Consider the following 25,952-nt stretch of genomic DNA (forward strand, 5'->3'; position numbering starts at 1 on the left):
TTTCAATCGAAGTCAAAGTATTTTCGTTCACGTGCACACGGATTATGTACACATGGGACTGTGAGGCCAAAGCGTGAAATGCAGTCCCCATGCACTCTGTGAAATTCATTTTGCAACACGCATTTAGTCTCTAAAAGGACTAAATTGACATATAAAATAAATAAGTGATGAAGAAATATTAAAGTGACTCTTTTTTTAGAGTGCGCTGCTATTACCCGTGGTAGTCCAGCCCACACATTAGGAAGTTTTAGTACGCCGGAAGCTGTTCACGACTAACAAGTCTGAAAACCAATCACCCCCTTTCTTTGGAGCGAGTGACATCACATTGCTAAGCTTGGATTTGATGACTTCTCTTATCGTATCGTTTGCGTAGAATTCTCCCAATGCAGTAAGACTCGCTATTATCTTACGACGTCCCCATACCCGTGATATACTTCAAGCGGAACTAATCACAGCACGTACGTCAGCCATGCAAAACTTCCTTCCATCATATTCTTATTCGTTCCTATACGCACTCACACACACACAAGCTAGTCTCCGCCTACATTTCCAGTTACGTACTCCTTTTCCGATTACATTTTTCTCCTCTAATTTTAGTCGACGGTGCAGCGGCGGCGGCATACTTGGCACTAATGATGTTTCAAAATATGGGCACCGCATACAGAGACCCGTTATAACGAAAAAAATAATAATAATAAAAAATAAAAGCTGGTAGCAGGAAATCTCATTTGAAATTCGCGGGCGTCAATTCATCTTTTCGTCGGCCCGTGTATTGGAAAAGTCGTTAATTTTTCCGTCTGAAAAGATGCCGAGACCAGAAGATGGTTTCAGAACGTCGGTAAAAGAACCAGAAGAAAGTGAAGCAGGCTGCGATTTTTTTTTTAATACTATGCGAGGTTTGATTATAGTAGGCTCGCCGCAGATGCTGGGAATATATTTTTGAGCGGGCATCCATTAGGTGTGCAGGGCGAGAAACGTTTAGTTGAAGGCAAAGTGCTCAAGAATGGGGAAAGTATGGAATGTCGTTAGATGCAACGCTATTTTTGAAGTGCTCCTTCAGGTAGTTCTGAAGTGGTTTCTAAAGAACGAACTTTAAATGTCGTTACGTTAGCGAAAAGAGAAAGAAAAAAAAAACAAAGAGTACGGCCACGTGGGCTTTAGAAGCACTGCACTTTGCTGCTAGACTGACTTTGCTGCTAACGGTTCCTAAGTGAGTTGCAGAAGTAAGGAACAGATAAGCATGCGAGGCGCGTCTAATCGGGTAACGCTGTGTTTGTTAGGGTATATGAGGGACTACATGGATGGCGTACAAGTGCTGATAAAGTGCACAAGGTCGATGAAAAGCGATTACTGGCGTTTCCAGACGTCGGATTGTGCTTTGCAATTTTTCCGTGGCTTGAATATGAAGCTTTAGTGGTGAAACACCCGATGTCATCATCTCGTTGTTTTTTTTTTATTCCGTGTTAGCGCCGCGAAGCAACTGCGGCTATGAGCGGCGTACAGGCGTGGACAGATGGTGAGAGGACAGCAGGAAGGAGTATAGGGGACAGGGGGGGTTAGTATGCGTCCTGGGCCGACTTCAGGGGGAGCTGTGCCGACATTCGTCTGCCGGAAAGCGCAGCGATAATCTAAGGCAGCACAGCCGGTGGTACGATATCGAACCCACCACCGCGCATAATTTGTGCTTTAACAGCGCAGCCGCGGCACCGGAGCGCTGTGAAGAACGTTCATGCCCTGCACTTTTAAAACAGAGCTGAACCGCATCACACTATTCTAGCCAACTACCATCCCGAATGACAAAATGAAACATTTCCTTTTAAGGAAAACACACACACACACGAAAAGTTGGCAAAGTCAACACGTCACAACGATACCGATAATTGAACGAGCGTAGAAATGCGGCGCAGTTGGTAACTGTACATAATGATACACGGAACGCAGCCACCCAAGCAGCACAATGTACTGAAAGTCGAGTGCAATAGGGGTGGACGGTATGTGTCTTATCAATGTTCTTTAGTTTCACGAGCCTGATCAAGGCCTTCCACCTACCCGCCCACCCCTATTGCACCCGACTTTCAGTACATTGTGCTGCTTGGGCAGGGACACGGACGAGGAAGTGCACAAACGAACTGCTGACTCTCAACTAACATTATCACATTATATCTTGGAACGTGCTGGGATCGCCACCATCACGTGTTGAGCAGCTATAGTTTTTCTGTTTTGCTGTTGTAATAAGGTGTTGTCACATTCCTTGTGTCTTGTTTTTGTATTTAAATGTGTGTTGCAAGTAAACTTCAGTTGAGAGTCAGCAGTTCGTTTGTGCACTTCCTCGTCTGTGTCCCTGGCTGCGTTCCGTGCATCATTAGATACCGATAACGGCGGGGAAATAGATTTTAGGTTGTTTTCTGGAACAACGCTGTGCCATACTTTCGCTAAGCCTAGTTCATTGATTGATTGATTGATTGATTGATTGAAAAAAAAAAAAAGAAAAAAGTGGAGATGTTAGGACCAAATTCGTTCTGTTCTAGCAGGCACGTTACTGGAAAAGAACGAGACACAACACTTACGTTAACCGTACCCCTTTTGCTGACGTTCACATTCCGCGTCGACGGCTAAAAGTATCGAGCGAAAGATTCGCGCGCGGACGGATATTAAAATTTGTAGCAGAGCGTTAATCAACACATCTATCACCCCGCCGTACGTGAGACATTTTCTGAACTCGTTACAAAAGGAAGGTCCTCACGAAAAGAAGCGGGAGGAACCTAGCGAAATACATAAAGCGCAGTCTGTGTGGTTGGCAGCAGCAAATCTGTTCTTCGAGTGAAATAATCATCTTGTTCTGACAGACCATATGTTCTTTTGCTGGCTGGCGCAATCGTCCGACATACATATACATATATATAGTTTTCGCGGGAATATGAAAAAAAAAAAAAAACTTTTCGTGTCCGCGCAAAGATAATATAAATTGCCGGCGATGAAAAGTGCCTTTCAGAAATAATGGCTGCCTGACTAAGTGTAAATGAAGGGAAAATTAACGAGGTCCTTCGGAGAGCTGTCCAAGAGGTTCTGTGGCACTTTCCAGGCTGGGTAAAGAACCATGTGTGTGTGTGCGTTGTAGTAAAATTCAATCAATCAACGCTCGAGTGCGTGCAGGCGATGGTCGATAGCCCGTGTGTTTAGTGTTTGTATCCATAAAGCATATGGAGCAAAACAATAATTAAAATAAGCCCAGAATGTAAATAAATTTGCGAGTGTGATTAAATGAAGTGAGTGAGTTTTTTTAAAAAATTGCGTGTTAGCGCCTCGAAGCAACTGTGGCTATGAGCGCCGTACAGATGTAGACAGATGGAGAGAGGACAGCAGGAAGGAATGGGGGACGGGGGGTTAGTATGCGTCCTGGGCCGACTTCAGCGGGAACTGTGCCGATATTCGTCTGGAAAGTCTTCGGAAAACCCAGGGGAAAACCTCATACAGCACACAGCTGGTGACAGGATTCGAACCCGTGTCACCTCCCCGTCTCGGAGTGGAAAGCGACCATCTTAGCCACTATGCCAACTTGTAAGATTGAGGGAGGGGAAACAAAATAAAAGGAGAGGTTTTTTTCCACCACCCCGGTTACTCCACACCGCTTGAAGAGCAAAAGTGCGTAACAGTAATCAGTTAATCGTAATACCAGAAACGAACGAATCAGTGACAGATACTTCCGATAATTTGAGGTTTGACGTCGCGCGACCGTCGATGATTACATAAAGAAAGGAGAGATGATCTGATAGAACTGATAGAAGCAGGGAGAGGGGAGAGTGGAGGTATCGCCATGGTCAGCTTGCCTAGCTGCTTGATGATTCAATGAAATCTGTAGCCATCTCTGAAACCGTTTTCAAAATCTGTAGCGCAAATATCGCGGCGAGCTATACGGCCTACCGTGTCTTACCGTCCACGGAGAGCTTTAGTCCTGCGCACGCAATCGCTTTGCGTACGCAAGGGAGCAGCGGGTGCACAAGTCCGCATGCGCCGAACGTGACATTACGTACGTCGCGTGGGCAGCTATACAACTATAAAGCTATAGAGCTATAGCATACAGCATACTATATACAGCTATAAAACTCTCTGATATAGCTCGCTACAGTACCACTGTCCAGCATACACCGGCTCGACCGTTGACCCTCCACCGGTTTCCTTCACTCTTAAAACAGGTGGCGGCCATGATGAAACTGCTTGCCCTCCACTCTTAAAAGCTTCTGATCCCGAGATCGCGGGTTCGAACCCGGCCGAGGACGCCAGCAACTTGGTGGCAGGGTACAAGTTGCTTAGACACGCCGTCTTCCGCGAAGGACGTTAAATACGGGGTGCCATGTGGTGAGCTTCCGTCGCACGTTAAAGAACACCCAGGTGGGCAAAAGCAATCCACAGACCGACCACTGTGGCGTCGCTCATGATCTCAGTTGTCTCGCGACGTAAAAAATAAATAAATAAATAAAAATAAAACAAAGCTTCACCACATAGCACGCTGAAGGCCAACGATCGTACAGAGTGATGCCTCTATCTCTCTACGATTTGTAGACAGCGCGGGGCGTGCGTCTTTTTCTGACAGTTGACATTTCTGCGTAAGTGTCACAAAAGGGCGTTCGCGTCCCGTTTTCAACAAATCAGGCGAAAGAACGACGTCCCTCGGGCTGATGGTTAGCTAGGAGCGTGCTGCGCCGAGATTCGAACCCTGGTCACAATTTCAGGCTTTGTATCTGTCCCTTCTATGTTGTTCCAGCCTGAGAACATCAGTTTCTCTCCTGGTCACCTTCCAGTCTCCGCGTGAAATGCCGTCAGCGTAACCACACTCTCTCAAGAGAGAGGGGGGCGTACGACTTTTGCTGTCGATTTGGATATATGATAATTGACACAAAAAGGCGCACGCCTCCCTGTCACCCCGGGTCAGAAGCGATAGCCCTATCGTTCGTGGCAATGGTTGGCACACAGCGTGTCATGCCCATATGCTTCAGTTATTAAGAGCGCATGTGTCCACCCTGCTCACAGCCGCAGCTGCATTGCGGTAATCATACCACTTTCTTTTTTTTTCAAAAAGACGAAATCATAATAATAACAATATGGAGTAGATTTACACGCATTAGGTGAGTCTCCCACATTTGTGTGGCTACATCTATACTGCACGTACGAGTAATTTTGAGAAGAAATGACGTTGAAACACTGTTCACGTGCCATCTCGATAATCAGCCATTAAGCAATAAAACGGAGAAAGAGAAAGAAAAAAACTGGTAAGAGAGAAGAAATGATTATTTCTTGCTCAACGTCCACTTTCATGTCAGGCTTCGTTTCCATCATGAGAAAACGAGACGCAAGAAGCGTAGAAGCGACACCTATGGAAGCGATTGAGCGGAACTCATTTTTGGTCAAGATTGGAAATAAACTAAATTAAAGACGGGAAGGTGAAAGGAAAGGCCCCGAGGAACTTTCGTTCATTTCCTGAAAGCGTCACTGCTTATTGAAGGGGTAACACATTTTCTACTTCCTTTCTTTTTTCTTTTCTTTTTTTTTTATAGAGGGTTCCAGATTTCGAAAATTGGTTGAATCTGCTCGAGAAGTGCTTTCTGCTTTCATTATGAACCTAAGTTCCAATCTGGGATTCTGCGAGAGAATATTGAAATTGTAACTATACTCCATTACCACCACTTTGTACGAGGGCAGAGAACAGAGTTTTTTATTGGTTCGAGCTGATGAAAGGTGGACGAAAAGCGGATGAGGACAGGGGTCGTGAACATAACCAAACGCTGGTCTGGAGGGTGGTTCAATTGAATTGCCCTACGTCCCAGAACGAGCCAGGACACGACAGGATATAAATTGAGAAGTAATGAATACACTCTTAGAAATGAACTTCCACACATAGCGCGCTCCTATAGCCAATCATCATTTTGAATGTGTGTACCAAGAGTGTACCCCGTGCATTGAAATGTTTTGAAAAAGGAAGGGTCCTCGTATGTGTGAACAGTGGTTACACTTTCGGAGTTGTCGTGTTTCACTTCACTTATGATCTCGTCGGATTCATAGAGTTAAAGATATTACCTTGTTTCTCGAAACCCATAACAATAAAACGTTTTGTGGAACACCACGACAACTTTATTTTGATGATGACAGTTATGTAGACTACTTATTTGATTAAATACGTAGGAACAGTTTTACAATGCGTTGAGCTACCTGCGGTTATTTTCTTATGATTAACAGTTGACAGAAATTAATGATAAAGAAGCTCTAAGAAATTGGGAGAAAGAAGGGCATAGGGCTGGGCACTGTCCATAATCAAACTCAAACTAACTGTCCATCCTCCTTGCGCGTGTTTTGTTTTTCGCATTTCAAATGCCAGCCAGACAACCGCAACTTGACGAGTTCTTGTTACGAGGTATAGAGGATGACTTGCACACTTACACTTGATAATCCTGGCATCCGTGATAGTCGTCAAGCCCGAAACTGAAGGAGTTCGTGGAGAAAATACGGGCTGGGAACTGCGATGGGGAAAGACTTCCCTTTTCCGTCCCACCATACGTCCACGGTACTCTACTTCGTTGTGCCGGAAAGTCGAGTGGGAGAGAAAATCCAGCCGAGGCCCGTTCAAGAACCCGGTCTTGTATGGCAGGGGGTTCTTTGGTTTCGGCAACAGAAATCGGGAGAGAGACAACTGACGCTTCATCGACTGAACCCACTTTATGACGACGATAATATCCCAATTCAAGCTCAGGTGGGAGCTTTCGCAGTACTGCGGTCACCAGTACCTGTAAAACCTGTTGAACCTGTATAACCAGTATAACCTGTATAACCAGTGTGATTCCGGCGAAAAAGGGGCGTGAGAATTAAAGCATCCCTTTGGGCGTGTTGGTGACAGACTTCCATGACGTAAAAGAGCTAAAAATAGGACAAACACAAGACACACAGAGAGAGCTCTCGCTGTTGTGTGTGTCTTGTGTTTGTCCTTTTTTTAGCGCTTATACGTCATGAAAGGGCGTGAGAAAGTGGTAACTTATATAGTTACCACCTAAAGGTCCACATAGCTTCTGATAAAGGGTGTAAAAGGGTGGTATAACAAGTATCGCCTCCTAAAAGGTGTAACTGCTCCACCCTTTTTTCTAAGAGTGTGCAGGCTTTTCAGATACGCGCATTCTTACTGCTATGCTGTCGAGTGTATAGGTAGCTGACGGAGTGCAATGTCGTCATCAGAACATCGGATGGTAGACAGTTCCAAGGGATGGCCCATATGTTCAGATGTAAGACGGTCTCGATTTCTGAGTTGCTGTTTCAGGATCTGAATGGCCATTGGGTAGTTTCCCACGGTGGGGTCGAGACCTTTTATGGCGAGCTGAGTTTTGCCGTTGGCGAGTGACTTTAGGTACTGGAATTTCGCGACGACTGATAAGGATGGGTTGTAATAGGTTTCGGACGCAAACTGATCGCAATATAACTGCAGGTCTCACAATTCTCCCGTGAACGGCTCAATCTGTAGTTTGGGCAGTTTCGGAGCCTTCACATCAAGGCTGTTGCGACGGAGGGGTGAAGGTAGCTCCGAAAGATCTCTGATCGCTGTCAGGAGATGAGGGCTGTCTAGGCCGGGAGCGGTATCGGTTAGCATTGAGCGTGGTTTGAGTAACGATTTCCAGATACGTACTGATGGCAGCCCTGTGCTTCCGTGTCAGTCTCGTCGTCATCCACCACAAATTGCAACTTCGTAGTCCATACCCGCCAGTATACAGTCACCTTGGCAGTGAGCACCAGCTGCATGGCCGAGTGGGCTAAGGCGTCCCTAAGGCGTCCCAAGGTCGTGCTCAAGACTGGGAGGTGGTGGGTTCGAATCCTACCACGGGCTGTGCTGTCTGAGGTTTTCTCTGGATTTTCCGAAGACTTTCCAGACGAACGGCACAGTTCCCCCTGAAGTCGGCCCAGGACGCATACTAACCCCCTGTCCCGCCACTTCTTCCTGCTGTCTTCTCTCCACCTGTCCATGTCTGTACGCCGGTCATAGCCACAGTTGCTTCGCGGCGCTAACACGCAATTTAAAAAAAATGGCTGTGAGCAGGGAAAGCTTCAATTCGTGTTCTTCACTGGAAGGAGATGCTGCACTGAGGATATCATTGGTATCATCGGTTTGTGCGCAAACAGGAGCGCGCTGTCTATCGGGTCGTTCCATGTCTGAAGAGTCATTCCGTCTATTGTCTAGAGGAGACGTCTTGTCCTGGGCTTCGGCATCAAAAATTTCGTTTGGGGAAATGACAATTTCAGTCGGTCTAAGGAAACGTTTATTACCTGAGGAAAGAGAGCAGAACTGCGCGGTTCAGAAGTAACAAAAAACGAAAAACGGAACACGTACAAGGAGGATGGACGGTGCCCGTGCCCTGAGAGTCCTGCTTCCTCCACGCCCTCGAGTTGTGCCCTCGGTATAGTCGAAATATCTGCATATTCTGTGTGTAAACAACCCCAACAACACCGAATATACTCTGGACGTACGAATAACGTCATGACGAAGTCGTACGTCCGATAGATATCCCTTACCGTTAGACATCCATCGGATATCCATCCATGTCGGACGCATGTCCAAACGAATCTGAAACCGGTCGTAATTGAAAAAAATATAAACCCCATTCCATTCTTTACAAGTAAATCATGTTCCTAGCATGTGCTTTAATCAACCAATAATATGATAATATTATCATATCATCATTATCGTATGATAATATGATCATTAAGTGGCACACTTCGTCACGAAGCACATGCAGCAAATGCCAACACAAAGTGCATTGATTCCCGTTCTATCCAACGGGATACCTCCGGGCAATTGGTGTTCCACGGTGAGGAAAGATGCGAAGATAACTCTCGTACGTAATATTGTTCGTTTTATGCGTTGCCTCTAACCCCCCCCCCCCCCCCCTCCGGGCTTTTCTCATCACCAAGTTTATCCGCCAGCCTGCCTTTGTTTACGCCGTTTGATCCGCCAGTCGGGATTCCTCCATAGCACCCCGCAAGGTTTATGATGCGTTCATCGTTTTTGTGTGACGTCAGAAGACAAATATTCCACCCCCGATAATACGGTTCGGTAAGTAAGCAGAACTTTCAAAACACGCCGCGCCAATCCTCTTTCAATTGCGACACTGCCCTCTAGCTGCGCTGCTGCAACCCGATACGTGATCCTGTCAAAAGCGGGAATAACTGCTACGTGTCAGCTATTAGTGTCAGACATGAAACAGGGACATGTCTCGTGTGAGATTACGTCTTTTCGGACGACGTTATACAGGTTGATCGTGTTTGAAATGCGACAACTTCCCATGACGTCGACATCGAGTTGCGACACAACGTTTTTCCGAACAGCCGATCGAATGCATTCTGAAATTGCGCTTTATAGTGGGCTATAGAGCACGTACTACCTTCTTTTGAAGTTTGTTTCTGCCTGAAGTAAAAAATATACGCATTCATATTTCTTAACTTGATTGCGAAGAATAAAGAGAGAAGAAGAAAAAAACGTCTAAAAAGACGAGAGCTCTGCTATGCTCTTAACGAAGGTGAGATGAGTGAGCACTGTGCACCCTGACAATGAATCGCAGGCCATTCGCCCAGCACTTTCACGACGTCAAAGGGTCGGCTATCAAGACGGTCCAGGGATTTCCGAAGTTGCAAACGGGCAGTGTGAAACCGCGCACATTCGAGGAGAATATGTTCCGAATCTTAACGCACACCGCATGTTGAACAACAACAACATATATATTGTGATGATGAAGTGGGGAGGTTTTCCACTCTAGGAGTGGAACGCTACCCGATAGCTAGGGGTCTAATATGAGTGGTGACAATGATGAGTAATGACGATGAGTAATGACGATGAGGGATGACGGGAATGATCGAAGTGGCGATGGCGATGCTGAACGTGATCGTGAAGGCGGGAATGTCCGAGGGCGCTGCTGGGGTCATAATGAGTCCTTTCGGCCTGTCGCCTCAAAGAAGTCAACCACATGACGTAAGGCCGCCCTGGAGTCGGTCGCGGATGTTGAACACAACGACGAAGGTTAAGCGCCTATCTTGAACAGAAATGCGTTTGCCAATGGGACATTGAGTCCCACTGGCGAGTCCAATTCTGCCAGCAGCGACGTCAGTTCTGCGGAACTCGACCAGTGGCTCCGAACTGAACTACGCTGGATGACGACACAACATACGTTTCCATTTTCAGAATTTAAATATATCATTTGCGCGGGACCAGTTTGGTGAGCATCACGTGCTTCTCTGTCAGCAGCTTCGTTCCCAGCTAGCAATGCCGATGTGACCGGGGATCCACTGGAGCTCGGTTGTGTGCCATTTTGCTACAACGGCATTGTACGGTAAGATGATGTCGTACACTATGACAACAAGACCACTAGGGGTGCACAGGTGCGCGTAGTGCTCGAAGGCCACTCTTAGAAAATACTGACCAGGTGTTGCTTTGGTTGGCAATGTACTCGATGGCATTGAGAACAGCGTACAGCCTTGCAGCCGTAGAAGACGTCTGGTGCGATAAGCGCACTGGACACTGGAGCCCTGGATGACGAATGCACAAGAAGATCCTGTGGTATTCTTGGATGCATCCGTAAAAATCATCGTCCTTCCTGCATGCCTTCTTATATGTTCCACCGTGAGCTGCTTAAGGACTGGAGTTGGAGTAGATCCCTTATTCGTTATACCAGGTATATCCACGGTAACATCAGGCTGACGAAGGATCCATGAGGGGCAGCTTGGGGTACGCAACGCTTTGTGGCGCGGAATTTCATGAAGCAGTGTGGGATTACGAGCCTAATGTGTGCCAGAGCTAGTGCGACGGAGGAGATCCCTGGTAAGCGAGTGACGTCGATGACGAATTACAAGACGAGTGTAATAAAGGTGGGATTATCTGGGAAGCTCCTTCGTCCCCAGCTAAAGTGCGAAACATCATCTTTGTTCTTCGTTGTATCAGCTAACTCATTAAGAAACGGACGTTCAGTATCTTTTCACTTCTAGGTCTTTGAATTTTTTTTCGTTATACCAATTACTTGCGTATTATTTTTAGGAGCTCTACTTGCAGGTGCATAATATTTGTGTTACGCAGTGTTGCGAGAAGACAGTACAGAGCGGCATAATGTGTGGAGCTGCACCATTGTTTGATATAACATTACATATCTTAGATATGTGAAGAACCTAACCTAACCTCAGCCTCAACAGTATCAACATATCATACATTAGATTCTTGAATTCTCGGGATTTATGTGTTTTTGTTTTTAATCGGGGGCAGAAATAAAGTCCACAGTATGGTAAAATTGGGCGGCATTGGATGGAAAAGCCGATTTTCGGGCGAAAAAAAAAAAAGAAGAAGAAACGAACTACACACGTTAATACAGAGATGCACACGTGCCTGCATTTATGGCTCAATGTGCAATTTGCCAATTTGCAATAAAAATTGGTGTTACCAGGTTTAATCCATTAAAATTTATTTATACAGAGACTAGGCAATGTCTTAGGGTTATGTAGGATTTCCAAACATCTGGGGTGAAGGGTTACCAAGTCAAAATCCTGAATAGTTGCCAGCGCGCCATGCAGTCAAACGTAGCCAATTTCTCTTGCATTAGCCAATTGCGTAGCCAGTGGTGTGCAGGCATCATATCGTATGGAATGAGGGATTCTTTAACGATTACGAAAACCCCAGCACACAAGCAAAACACAAGCAAAAAAAGTTCGATGGACATCGTATACCGACTGCGAGAAGGCCGATCATCAAGAGACAGACGAAAGAACGCACTGTGTGGTAATTCGGCATTATGTGGTGCACGGAGAAACACTACACTGATTTAGGTGCACAAGGGTCTCAAATGTAACGCGAAGAACTATCCACAAAAGTAGCCAGAAAATAGCCAAGTCGTCGTTACCGAAATTTCGGCAGGAATATAGCTAATTCGGCGGAAAGCAGACAAATCTTGCAACCTTGTCTGGAGTAGCCGGTCCAACTCAGAGCTTGGCCAACATCTAAATATTTTTATAGCCACCCAACCACCCCTTCTTCACTTTTTTTTTATACTCGCGCGGTTTATCCTCCAAGCTTTAATCCACTAGGTTTCGTGCAAACCACGTTTAAAGTTCATGTACCTACATTAATTGTTCCCGTGAGAATCCAATTTCCTTTCCCACCTGCTTGCTCCCTCTCCAACCTCTTTTTCCGATGCTCCACTTCGAAGGACGACCACGACAACCCAGTTCGCTCCGAGCCCCAAAACACTTATCCTCCTCCGTATCTCCTGCCCGAATCCCCTCTCCCTTACCTCCTCCTCTACGACCCTCTCATGCATTCATCCTAATCTGTCTTAATCGACGATCGAAGCAACCGCCCCGGACACGCTTCGATACCAAAAACCCTTCCCTCCTCTTGAACCCGCATTAGTAAGCACGCGAAGGGAAACCGAATGACAGACACGTAACGAACGCGCACAAAGAACGGAGATTGTTAGAGGAAGAAAGCGTCGGCATTCACTTGAGAAAGAGAGAAGGACCGTCATTTGCCGACCCCAAAGTACCCATCTTCTGAAACAGGATCGATCACTTTGATGTCACCCTCAACTCTTCCCCCTCGCTGCTTTCTCCCTTTTGCCCAGCAAACATCACTGGGCAATCACGGCGCGATCGCATCAAAATTCATGAAGCACTTTTATCTCTCTTCTCTCCCTTCGCTCCCCTCCTTGCTCTCGCTCTGTGTGCGTTTGCAGCTCGTCGCAGCATCCAAACGATTGCTTCCGATTGGGTGTTGTACTCGCTTACTCGTAAGGAAGATAAAAGTAAAGAAGAAAGTATGATCAAGGCGAGGCGTACTCCAGACAAACATGTAAAATTTCATTTAAAATAAGTTCAATATAATGTTCATGGGTTCATTCAAGCTTTTCCTTTCTTTTTTTTTTTTTTTATGGATGTATTTTAGAACCGTCACATCCGACGTCGTCAGAGGAACGCGGAAATTCGAGAGTAAGTGGCGAGAAAATATCATATATTGTTTATTACTTGATTTTATTTATTTATTTATAGAGATACCTCAAGGGTCCGAGCGGGGTGTTACACGAGCAGGAGGAATATATATATATATATATATATATATATATATATATATATATAATGATATGCGAACAACGCATATATTTAGTTTCACTAGAAATCCGCGATGAAACTCCCCATTCATCATCTCACAATAAGGTTGTTGTTGTTGTTGTTAAAAATAGGTCACGTATAGTTCCGATCTATCTCTTACGTGTGAATCTGCTCCCAGTTATTGTTAGAGTTGTGGTTAAGTAACAAAAGTACGGGAATTACAACATTAATGAACAGTTCACGTTAGTGTAATAGACAGAAGAGTTTAAGTATAATTGCAGTTCAAAGAGCCATGGGCAGTGCTAGTTCATGACGGCAATTGATGTTCTGAGGGTGGAACACATAGAAAGGACAAATACATACGAAGCCTCAAGTGCCTAAGAAATTAAAGGTGAAAGAAGGAAGTCACTGAAAAGGTTAGCCTCAGCTGTCCTACAGCTGGCTAATCTTTTCAGTGACTTCCTTCTCTCATCTCTAAGTGCTAGTTCATTTGTAAACGCAACATGATCACTTATGGAGACCAGAGATTGGGGGATACTCAAATATTATGCCAAATTCACGGTTTTATGAAATTGATTATTTATTTCGCGAAATATGTGACGTCGAAGCGTACGGCCCCAAGAAAACTTAGTAGCAAGAATAGCAGGGAAGCAAAAAAAAATAATAATAATAATACTTCTGTCCTCAAAATGTGCTCAGATAGAAACGCACACAACTCATTTCCATGAATTAAATTACAAATAGAATAAATGTTGATGCTTAACCGTGCAGTATGAGGTGTGACGTAACGACGAAGAAACCGAACTCACGCTCGTGCATGGGCAGGCGTATCATCTAGAAGCCCAAATCATAACGAGAGATGGCCGATAATGATTTCCACTAAAGTAACTCATAGTTCCTCAGAAAGTCGGCCAAGGACGCATACTAACCGCCCTGTCCCCCACTCCTTTCTGTTGTTCTCTCTCCATCTGTCCACATCTGCACGCCGCTCGTAGCCATAGTTGCTTCGCGGCGCTAATACAGAATAAAAAAGAAAGAAAAACTAAAGTATAGCTAACTACATTCCAGCACCAATGTGTCCACACCACGCAATTTCATCCTCCCATACCAGCACTCCACGATCCCCGCAGTTGCCTCGAGGAGCTCACGTGGAATCCTCTCTACTAGAAGAAAGGAAAGAAGAACCAAAACGCAAACAATGTCACCCATCTCACATCACTTCCCTTCTGCGACACACGTTGCTTTTTTTTTTTTTTTTTTTTTCACCGCGAGAGGCGCTAGGGTCACTTGAAAACGGAATCGGCAATGACTTCTCATGTATCTTCCATTCTTCTTTCTCAAAAATCTTGCTGCCCTTGCAATCTTTCTTTGTTTCCTTCCCCTTTCTGTAGTATGGCTTCTCCGAGAGCACATTTTTCTCATTCGAAAGAACTAAAGTGCTTCCTGTGCAGGCCGTTTGTTTCTTCCGCTTCCGTTTCGCTTTGTGCTGTAGGGGGCGCTCGCAACCTTCTCAGTGACGGGTTTCGTTTCCTCATAGGGACGACTGAGAGAATCCTAATCCATCCTTCTTGATGTATGAGAGCCTGTGTCGACAGCTATATGGGATTCTTTTTCTTGATTCAAATTTGGGGCTTCTGTCTTTTCGTCGTTGTTTCCGTCTTGTATGCGGAGAGAACAGGTCGTGTTATTGCTTCCATTCCGAGCTCTCGCTACTTGATCACTTGTCATTTTGCGTAATATATCGTAAGCAGCTTACGCGCATAGTAATGTCATTATATGGCCGGTACTACGGCATGCAATAGGAGTTCAATTAAAAATAATGTATTCACAGGAAAACGAAACCATAATTTCTGCCATATTCAAATATAATCGGAGACAACGTAAGTGTTACAGTCACGGAGTCATATCGGCGCCATCGGATGATGTAGACCGCGGATTGAGAGTGGGGCGTCATACGTGATGTTGGCGGACGCCAGGCAGACGGAGAAGCCGATTTGCATGTTTTGTGAACGAGATTATTTTACGTGTTTGCTTTAGAAGCACGTAAATGTGCTCTCGTGCAAAAATGTTCAAAGGGATGCGCAAAAAGGTAAATGTGCAAAAGTATGTGGAAGAAGTGCATGATGAGATGGTGTGACACGGGCCTCTGTTCCACCTGCGGTGTCGTGGCGACACCGCACATTCACACCCAGCACATTCTTATGGAATATTCCCTCTACTGCCCGCAAAGGCGGATATTGTGTGATGAGCTTGCCCGTATAAGCAAGAGGCCGCATACCTTAGCTGCACTCAGTGGCCCCTATGAAGATCCTGTGCTCCATCGTCGGGTTCTTCACCTGTTCATGGACTTCCTGTCGTCCACTGGATTGTTCCAGACGCTTTAGTTCTTTCTTGTATTTTCATCCTTCCTTCATCATTTTCACACAATGTTCCACGTGCAATGGGGTAGGGTACCGCACCACCGCGGTGAAGCACCCCATCTCGTCGTCATCATTTATTATTGTTGTTGTTGAGGAAAAAGTATGTGGAAAAGTAAATGTGCAAAAGAATGTGGAAAAGTAAATGTGCAAGAGAATGTGGAAAAGCAAATGTGGAAAAGTAAATCTGCAAAAGTTTGTGGATAGTTAAATGTGCAAAAGTTTGTGGAAAAGTATGTGGAAAAAGTAAATGTGCAAAAGTTTGTGGATAGTTAAATGTGCAAAAGTTTTGTGGAAAAAGTAATTGTGCAAAAACTATGCGAAAAAGTAAATGTGCAAAAGTATGTGGAAAAGTAATGTGGAAAAAGTATGTGGAAAAAGTAAATGTGCAAATGTTTGTGGATAGTTAAATGTGCAAAAGTTTGTGGAAAAAGTAATTGTGCAAACACTGTGGGGAAAAAGTTAATGTGCAAAAGTATTACAAAAAGGAAATTGAAAAAGTATGTGGAAAAAAGTAAATGCACAAAAGTACGTCGTCTCCGACGAGTGCTTTCGCATCATGCCCCGTGCACAAGAAACGATTTGAAACATGAGAGTACACTGCGTTGTGACTCGGCGGCGGTGGTGGTGGTGGTGGTGGTGGTGGCGGCGGCGGCGGTGCCGGTGGTGGTGGTGGTGGTGGTGGTGGTGGAGGGGCTCCCCGTGGTCGGCCTCACATAGGTGGGCAACGTCACGACTGACGCCGTGGGGGAATGTGCGTCCTGGGTCGACTTCTGAAGGAACTGTGACTCGGAGTATTCTCTACGCACCCGCCTAAGCCAATCACGGACGTCTTTATATCTGTAGGCGGAGTTGAACTGCAGGAGTTAACCTGCCCCGAAGTATAAACTACACTGTATCATGGTCATGCCGAATGTAAATCACACTCAACTTTGTAGTTTACCATTGTGAAGTGCGACAGCGCAGAGCAGTCTCTCATTGGTCTCCTCAAACGATTTGCCCAATCATCGCGAGATGTCGTTTGAGGAGACCAATGGGACGCCGCTCCGCAATCGTCGCGCTCTTGGAACCACCACAGTAACAACGCAAATGCAATGCGTGTACGTCGCTCATAGCCATAACTGCTTCGCGGCGCTAACACGAAAGTTAAAAACAAAAACACAGCATTTAAAAACGCGTTCGGCCGAATGTCGGAAGATGCTGCCAGTTCTTAGTTCGATTTTTATGTCACATCACATGAAGAATGCGTTCGCATATATCATACAAAAAGAAAAAAAAAACTTCCACTACCAGCTCCGCAGTCTCGCCTTACCCGTGTTGTCCATTAGCATTTTTCCCAGCATCTGAGTTGTGGCGCGCAGGTCAAAACGCACGCTTTTTCAAAGTCCTCCGTGCCTTTTACTCTTGTGAGCATATATGCAAGCTAAATGCACGGACCATGTGTGTGTGTGCAGTGTTGCGGATTCGGCGCACGTTGGCGCTTGCATAACGCCTAATGTGCCCTGCAGTCGGCCACGTTTCGCGAAACGTCGATATATATGACCGCGAGATATATTTGGTTACGCGCGAATCGCCTGCACGCTCGGTTTACCAAAATATTTACGTCTCTGCGGACGCGGAAGATAAGCGATAGAAGATAACGAACTAACAAAACATAGATGTTCGCCGTTATGTTAGCTATATACGCTAAACAGCATAAATTCTGCTCCTGGCAATGTTTTTCGTGGCTCCACCTCACCGGTTTCTATTTACGAGAGGTGCGTCTGTCTCGCCACCTGCTGAAATATCCTTTCGATGTGGCCTTCGCAGGAAATGTACGACTTGCGTACGACGGCATTAAGATGAAATGAGCAGAAAATATACGCGCTCTAGCTACAGAAAAATAATGCCATAGAGTTCTAAGTGCTGTGTGTTGCAAAGAAAAAGAAGGAAAGAGAGAGGAGCAGGGGGCAAGCTATAAAACAACAACTTTATTTTGAGATGATGATGATGATGATTAGTGTTTTTATGGTGCAGCATCGATTTCAGATGATGAATGGGAAGTTTCATCGCCAGGGGCGACACTCTACCCCATTGCTGGTGGTGATGTGGGGAATTAAATAATATAAGCCATTTCACAATAAGGATCGAAGTCCGATTGTGTCCAGAAAGGTCAATAGAATTTTGAGGACAGAGCGTTGGTGGGATGGATTTGGCCAGGGACCAAGCAATGTTGAGAGAGAGAGAGAGAGGGTGGGGGCGAGAGTCCAACTGATTAAGAGACCCCGAAGAGTGCGGTTCGGGAAGGGCAAGCTCTAAGCAGCATTCAAAAGACAGAATAGACAGATATTGAAAAATCGCATTTTTTATTTTAATGGGCTACGAGCTTTCGTGCAGGGTCTGCACCAGGGGTCGAAACCGGAACTGAACCGTAACCGAAAACCGCAAAAAAAAAAACGTTATTTTTTGCCGAACCGAACCGCAAACATTTTTTCTCTCCCCTTGAACAAACCGGAACTGAACCGAAAAAATATGATTCGGTAAAACCGGTTCGCCAGACGGTAAAAAAACGCCTATACCTTCCCACTCGACTGCCGCGTACATCGCTCGGAATCTTGCCGAATTCACAGAGCGGACAAATTGATAAACCAAGAAGTGGTGAGTCCACGCACCTCCTGCAGCCTCACCTCCAAAAGGTTCACGACATCCCTGTACATTTTTGTGGCTCGAGGTGTAAAAAAAAAAAAAAAAGAATGCTACACGACAGGTATACTTTGCATTGTTGCCTCGGCTGCTTCCTTTCATTCAGCGTCGCAGTGTGAAGGCGATGTAAATTTTAATAGTTCACAGTGACATCCACAAGCAACGCAGACCTCTAGCGACCATGGGAAAGAGTTCGGCGTGTGGTCCAGAGCCTGGAAGAAGGAAACACAGGAGCGGCCTCTCGCGCTGTTTTCAACGGGGAGCAACGTGCCGGCTTGCTATATCGGACTCTGGGATATACTCCAATTTACCACGTGATCGCTTTCTTCTCTTTTTTTCTTTAGAAATTGGCGATAGCCTTTTGCAATGGAGTGCAATGGTATGCTGTACGCCATTTTCTCAGCACTTTTCGGTACAGTAAAGGATGATCTGCTGTGAGCTGCATGGCAAGCCATCGCCGGAACTTGTTATTATGTCTCACATGTGGTACACTGATTAGCACAGCACAGGTAAACCGGTTCTAACCGATAAATATCGGTTCAAACGAACCGATAACCTTGAACCGGAACTTGAACCGCACCCCCAAAAAATAACGGTTCCGAGCCCTGGTTTGCACGTGTCATCCTAGATGAAGTGCAGATCCTGCACGAAAGCTGGTCGTCGATTTAAAAAAATCTGTTTGATTTTCGGTAGATTTTGTCTGTCTGTATTTTGTTACGTGTGGCTGGCCCCCGTACATTAACGAAGCGACATCTCTACATGCGCGTATATGCAGAACCATCAGGTGTGCGCCAGGCGCAGCCTTCTGAAGTGCTTGTCTGACGCCGTAGGGTAAGAGAGTTGTGACCGGCGGCAATTCTTAATAAGACGCGGATGAAAGTTGCGCAATACGCAATTAGTGTTTCCAAACATCAGCTGACTGTCTGAGCCAGTTTGTACCTCATTCATCGGGTGCCTGCAGAGACCCTATTGAGGTGATCAGGCATAAAGGAAACTCGCCCGTTATGACTAATCTAATCTAAGTTAACTGAAGTACCGTATACTGCATCTGGGTTGTATACCCATGCAAGGGGTGTGACGAACAACAGGAGATTTAAGGCGGGGACTTGTACACAAATACGATGCAATCGCTCTCGTAGTAGCAAGGCACTATCAGAAAGTGGGAAGCGGACATGAAATCAAACACCAATTTTTACTAACAGGTCACGCTGCTCTCCATAAGACAATTTAAAGTGGGCTTCTCCTGCATGCTACGCAGCTACGCAGACAAAGCACGCTCTGCAGGAGATGAACGTGTCAATTTACACACATTCTTGAAAACTGAACTTCACCGCATATCACGAACTGTGAGAGCCATTGCCACGGATGATAGGGTTATCCCTTCTAATTCAAAGATAGAGAGAGGGGGGGGGGGCGTACGCCTTTTTGTGTCAATTCGGATACATTGTAATTAACACAAAAGGGCGTACGCCTCCCTCTCTCCTAGAATCATAACGATATCCCTATCGTTCGTGGCAATGGTTGGCGCAGCGCGTGCTGTGCGGCGAAGTTCAGTTTCTAAGAGTGCAGCACTGAGGTGGGCCCCACAATTTTTTTCGTCTTTCGGTGCAGAGTGTTCTCCGACGAATAAAATGGGTCCCTACGAAAGAACGATGAGCGTAGGTGACCTACAGAGCGAGCGCGGGGGCTCTGTTCCGCAACACATTTGAAAAATCCTCCTCCTTGTCAAAAGAGCGCGTCGCAGAACCAGAGGACGTCGTTACGTGTGCTACTCCCCTCACGTGACGAGTGACGTACAGCAGCACAGCTCAAGCATGTATAAACGTCGCGTGAGCTCCGGAGACAAAAACAAAGGGACAAGGCACGGAGCCTCCAGTACGTCACGTGAGAATCGTGCAGGCCGTCTGCGGCTGCTTTCTCCGAATTATTATTATTATTATTTTTTTGTGTCAATTCGATTGCACAGCTATAACGCATCGCAGAGCGAAAATATTTTGCATGGTGACTTCTGGTGGACAGCTAGCTTGACAGACGAGGCAGGATTTCGAGCGACGTTAGATGCCACCTCATTGCTCCTTTAAATTGGCATGTTTGGCACGTAAAAGAAAAAGAAAAAAGATACAACAACAAACATTGCAAGGATACGTCCCCAAGCAGCGCAACATCTTTGCCAATATCGACCAATATCGGGCCGGTATTGCCGATATTGTGCCAATATGGGCTTGGGGAGACGCCTTCTGCCGTTTCTGGAACGGCTCCTATGCCCCTTCATGGTATTCAGTCTGCAAATACTGCCCTATCCCTTTAGTCATTTCAAAAAGCACGAATCAAGCACAATTTCCGTGCACATAATTACTGTTCTGCATCCTACAACACGCTATGCAACTAAGCCAACTATCGCCACAGTTTCTCTCTCTCTCCCCGAGTACGTAGGGAACGACCTCACTGGTCGTTCTCCCAAGTAAGGAGATAACGGCCCCACGCGAGACGCACGTGCTCCTCCCTCTGAAGGGCCTCTTGAAGCGAGACCTATACAAGCATCCCCTTATTCACTGTCACGTGAGCGGACAGACTCTTCGTCATGTGACACGCTGTCGTAGCTTACCGCTGAAACTTTCGAGACGTTACAAAGAGTCTCCGCACCGCCAGCCAAGGACGAAAACAATCACACTCAGCATAACACCCTGTTTTCCGAAACGTCTCTTCGAACGTAACTTTACATGGACATGTAGCGGCCTCCGCCGAAGATGAAGAAGCGCGTGCTCTCGCCCACGCTCCCCGCCCGGAGTTCATTCCATCCGCGGCCACCGTCCAATAAACATCTGCATTCCGCTACGCTCCTGGCCTATCTTTCTTAGCCGCGCTCACAAACACAAAAGCTCCCCCGACAAAATGGTCGCCCTCTCTTTATATGTCAAAACTGCTCGGTTTATGGCCAAATCCAGTCCACCAACGCTCTGCCCTCAAAGCACCTGTAATTTATTTATTACTTTTATTTATTTTTTTGGACAACGTAGGACCTCGGTCCTCACCGTGAGGCGACTCGTTATTCCATTTCACCCAGACTTGCGCGTAACGCGTTACTAGCAATTGCGTTGCTTGTAATCAATTACTTTTTTGAGTAATGTTTCGAGTAATAAATTACTTTCGTGTCAAAGTAATTTTTCGAGTGGTCAATTACTTTTCGGAGTAATCGATTACTCAGTAATTGATTACTGTTCCAGCATAGACTACCTAGTCTTTCAGATGTTCTGCCCCAAGTCAAGCCCCTCGTGTCGTCAGCCTTTGCTGGGCCGTTCTACTGTAGTAAGTGGAGGTCATTGTAATAACGTTCTGGAATTTCAGGGTCTCTCTCTCTCTCTCTAATCTCTTCCTACACCAGTGTGGTGGTACCTGAAGCTTTGGAGGTTAAGTGAGTCATGGGGAAGTTCCACGCAATGCTCTTCCACAATCGGGTCAACGTCTTCCCGGGCCGGCGTGGGGGGGGGGGGGGGGGAGGGAGGGGGTAATAGCAGGATAGGCAAGTGTCTTCCTGGGCGATAAATACAGTAGACGTACAGATCTACCTGTCCTACGCGTTTTTGTTTGTCGTGTTATTTAAGCTATTCCGCCTTTACTATTTTTTTTCTCTCTCTCTCTGTGACGCACACAAAGACGGGTATAATTTGCGTGAATGCAGAGTAACGACCAGAGCAACGCCCTACTTTTCTATTCGTTACTCAATTACATTTGGAGTCGAGTAATTGGTAACGGTAATCAATTACTTCCTCCGAGTAACGGGCAAAGGATTTCACCACATTACCGCCAGCAATGGGATAGGGTATCCGCCCTTGCGATGAAACTCCCCCACCCATCATCACCATTCCAATTAAAGTGGAACCTCCTTCCCGGTGCCATTACCTCCACTACCGACGTCGAGCAATTTAAGAAGTGTTTATGCGACCATTTCTCTGCAGAGCCATTTGTCATTTTACATATTGTACACTTGTGCTGCCATTGTTTGCTCTAATCGACCCAAAATTTTCATTTTTATTTAAATCCACGTATCTGGGTCAATTTGTTCACGTGGACATAATTTGTAAATATTTGCTTATGTTGCTTAATTAGCATCCTATTATCAAAAAAATGTTAACCACTCCACTCTGTATTGCCTCACGGCCCAAAGGGTCAATACAATTGTTGTTTGTTCGTCAAAATAGATTCACATCCTGTACACTGGTGGCTTGATCCCACATGCACTGAGGTATGGCGCCGCAACTGTTGCGGTGAATCACCTCATGCCATCGTCATTCATGTAGTTGCTGTTGTTGATCCGGAACTAAAGGTACAACGAAACAAACGTAGCATACAGAAGTGGAATACATATGGCCATAACCGACCTCGAACGGCGTATACACGTCCCTGCCTTGACGGTCGCTTCAAGTGTGCCACAACAGAAACGGTCGATAATGCAGATGCTCACAGCTACGTATTAGGGGCATACGAACGCTTCAATATCGACGGTTACTCTGGGCCACGAGGGCCGCAACAGATCGAAGCGCAAGGTAGTATGTATTAGATCGTGATTGTGCGCTGGGGAGTTAAGTACGAGCGACAGAAAGCGCATTACTGGGGGATAAGGAAAAACGATACTCCTCATGTTTACTCGAGAAATGATTCACCAGCGGTCAATGTTTTCATCGTGACGCGCGGCCATCATTAGGATGTTTTTAAGAAGCAATCGTGACCGTCGTTTTTCAATGAGATTGGAGCAGCAATCGATGCGTGGCGACGGCGTGTTATATAGGTCGAGTACGTGCGGGGTTAGCCAAGATAAAGTATACGGGGCTTTTAATGAAGATGTAATCAATAAACCCACTTATCACCATTCAAATAAAGTCGTCATTGTTGATGAAATCAATAGAAAGACTCTTCGCGAGCTAAGCTGTACATTGGAGAGCGCAAAAAGTTTATAGATGAGTTACCGGTCGGTCCAGTGTTTTGTCCCAGAATCGCGAAACTTAAAAATTTAGAGCTCCCTTAACATTTTCAATGGCCCATTTGTCTTGTCCATGTGTTGTTGGACATTGCGGGCAGAAGTGATCCCAATACAGTGAAAACCAATTACACAATACATGTGGTCGACCGCAAATGGCAAATACATAGGCTATTCTTTAGTACTGTCAACCTGGCGCTGTGACGCTGTTATTTCTGCAGATCACTCAGCATCGATTCATTTCCAAATGTAGAGACTTAGAACATGAATTTTCTCATGGACTTACAGATGCCTATTCGCATGCAGAGCATTATGAGACAAGAAACTTGTTCAATGCGTCATGATTGTGCACATTAATTACTACTCTATAAAAGTGGAGGAGCGAGAGGGACGTGTTCCCGAACGAACCCTCCTTCCTGGTGAATGCATCAGGAATATTAGTAAGTGTTCACGGAAAAATAGGAAATAAATTGCATTGCAACAACCCTGCAATCTACTTTACAATCTTCGACCTTTTCTGGGCGATAATATTAAATAAGGCAAATAAGGTCCCTCAAAGCTCTCTTCACCTTAGGCCTTCTATCCTTATTATGAAGGGGCTCATTATTTCATTCCCCGCATCACAACCAGCAATGGGGTAGAGTATCGCCCCTCGCGATGAAACTCCCCATTCATAATCTCCTAATAAAGGTGTTGTTGCTGTTATTAAATAAGGAAATGAAACTTATAAAACGCACATCGAAATAACAAGTCACAGCCTCAGAGAGTCGTATAAAGTAAAACGTATTTTGTTTGCCTTTTAAATTACGGGAAGTGTCCAGTGTTATTTATTTCTGATGGTGGGGTTATTTCATTCGCTGACGCATAATTCAAGGAGTAAAATCGCGGCACTATTGGGTGCAGCACTGAAACTGGCATCGTCAACATGTGAAAGCCACCCACAGCCAACGTCAGCACATTTGCAGCGGAGTCCATTTGAATAGGCTGCCCAATCCTCCAGAAGAAGCAAAAGTGATGAATACTTGCTCACGAATTTGCGGACGACGTCAAATTCTTCAGCGGCTTCATAGCGACGAAACGCATACACTCCGAAAAATAGCAGAAGCAGAAACAACGAAAAACGTCATTAAACGGAATGGACACCGTGGCCCAAGAACCAAGTTCCCTTTTAGCTCTGATTTCTTGCCTTTCTTTTTATTATTTTTTTTCCACAACGGATTCCCATCGTTGAGAATTCCGGCTTTGAGACAAAAAGGAAAAAGAAATGAAAAGACAGCTGCTCGAAACGATTACTTCGAAGTTTACAGAAACAAAAACGAGGTCTTAAAACGCGGAGGTAAAAAAAAGAGAGCGAGAGAAAAAGAAAAGTGGACACGAAGGACTCTGAAACGGGAAGAACCGTGGGTCCGAGGCTTCGAGTCTAGTGGTAAGAAGTAAAAGAAAGGAAAGAAGCATCTAAATAAAGAATATATACCATGGGCGCAAAAGACGGATGATGTCATGACACGCGCATCAAAGTGCCATTAGAGTTTAGATATATATACAGTTTTATAGATTGATGCTTTGGTGGCACAAGGCAGGATGGAAGATGAAAAAGGGGAAAGAAAAAGAAGAGTCTGGCAACGTTGACGATAGCGAACATCGTTGGCAACCACCGCTAGTACTCACATAGCATTTATCAAGGTGGTGGCGTTTGCCAACAAATAAGATCCCCCCCCACTCGGCGTCGTCGTCGTTTGTCAACCCCTAGGGGCGCCGCCGTCGTCGCCACCGGAAGAGTAGGAGGCCTCAGTTGGCAACCCAATTTTGTACTCCCTCCAGATTTGGCGGACCTGGGCTTTCTTTTCTTTTCTTTTTTTTTCTGCTTCGTTCCAGTTGGAGTTGTTGTTGTTTGTGTTTGGAAACAAGATTACCGTGCCATGTGCCTGACACGTCGCGAGATTCGATTTTCAAAGCGTCCAGTCGAAGAAAAATATACTGGACTAAAAACGCGTGATAAAGATAAATAACGTAGTAGACGTTGAAGAAGTGCAGGGCAGGATAAAGTCAACGCACGGGGTTGTGATGTTATGCTTTCGGTTCGGTGGACTTTGGAGGTCGGGTCCGAAGACAGCAAGAACACAAAAAAAATATATAAAATAAGAAAGTCATACGGGAAAACGGTGAAGTTGGTTTCTTGCGTTTGGCGTTTGAGAACTGAATCGAGTGAGCGATATCAGTCTGGAAGTCGAGTGAAAACAAAGTTAGGGAAACCTTTGCCCCATTCTGGTGCTAAATTTAGATACGTATTACGGTTTGTGAGATGTGTTGTACTACGCACAGTGTACAACTTCTCTGATATAGTCATTATAGTCCCATAATAGTCATACTGCAGTACACCCCGGGTGCGACCGAAATGCTTACTACCCAGTTCCGTTGTCGCTTACGACAAGCGGTCACTTGGAGCATCTGGAACACGTCGTTCTCCATTGTATAGGTAGTGCCAACCGTTCAGGACCACAGTTAGAGCGCCTTTCCAGCGCTCTACCAGCTCCCGTGGCATAGTGGTTAGGGTGACCGCTTTCCACGCCGACACTGGGAGGTGATGCGGGTTCGAATCCCTGCACTGGCTGTGCTGTCTGAGGTTTTCCCTGGGTTTTCCAGCAGATCTTCCAGACGAATGTCGGCACAGTTCCCCCTGAAGTCGGCCCAGGAGGCATACTATCCCCACTGCGTCCCCCACTCCTTGCTGCTGTCATCTGTCCACGTCTGTGTACACCGCTCAT

The 25,952-nt window shown here is 45.7% G+C and overlaps 1 protein-coding gene across 3 annotated transcripts in view; it reads right to left on the reverse strand.

Moving 5' to 3' along the window:
- The window catches only part of LOC135391009 (uncharacterized), a 244,285-nt gene that overhangs the window by 114,667 nt on the left and 103,666 nt on the right, over positions 1-25,952 (reverse strand). For all 3 annotated transcript variants that reach the window (XM_064621065.1, XM_064621064.1, XM_064621063.1), the window contains exon 4: positions 8,545-8,596. The gene's annotated coding sequence lies outside the window, so the exon portion shown is untranslated. The remainder of the gene's footprint in view (positions 1-8,544; positions 8,597-25,952) is intronic.

This window comes from Ornithodoros turicata, chromosome 4 (assembly GCF_037126465.1).
Source record: "Ornithodoros turicata isolate Travis chromosome 4, ASM3712646v1, whole genome shotgun sequence".
Taxonomy (NCBI): Eukaryota; Metazoa; Arthropoda; class Arachnida; order Ixodida; family Argasidae; genus Ornithodoros; species Ornithodoros turicata.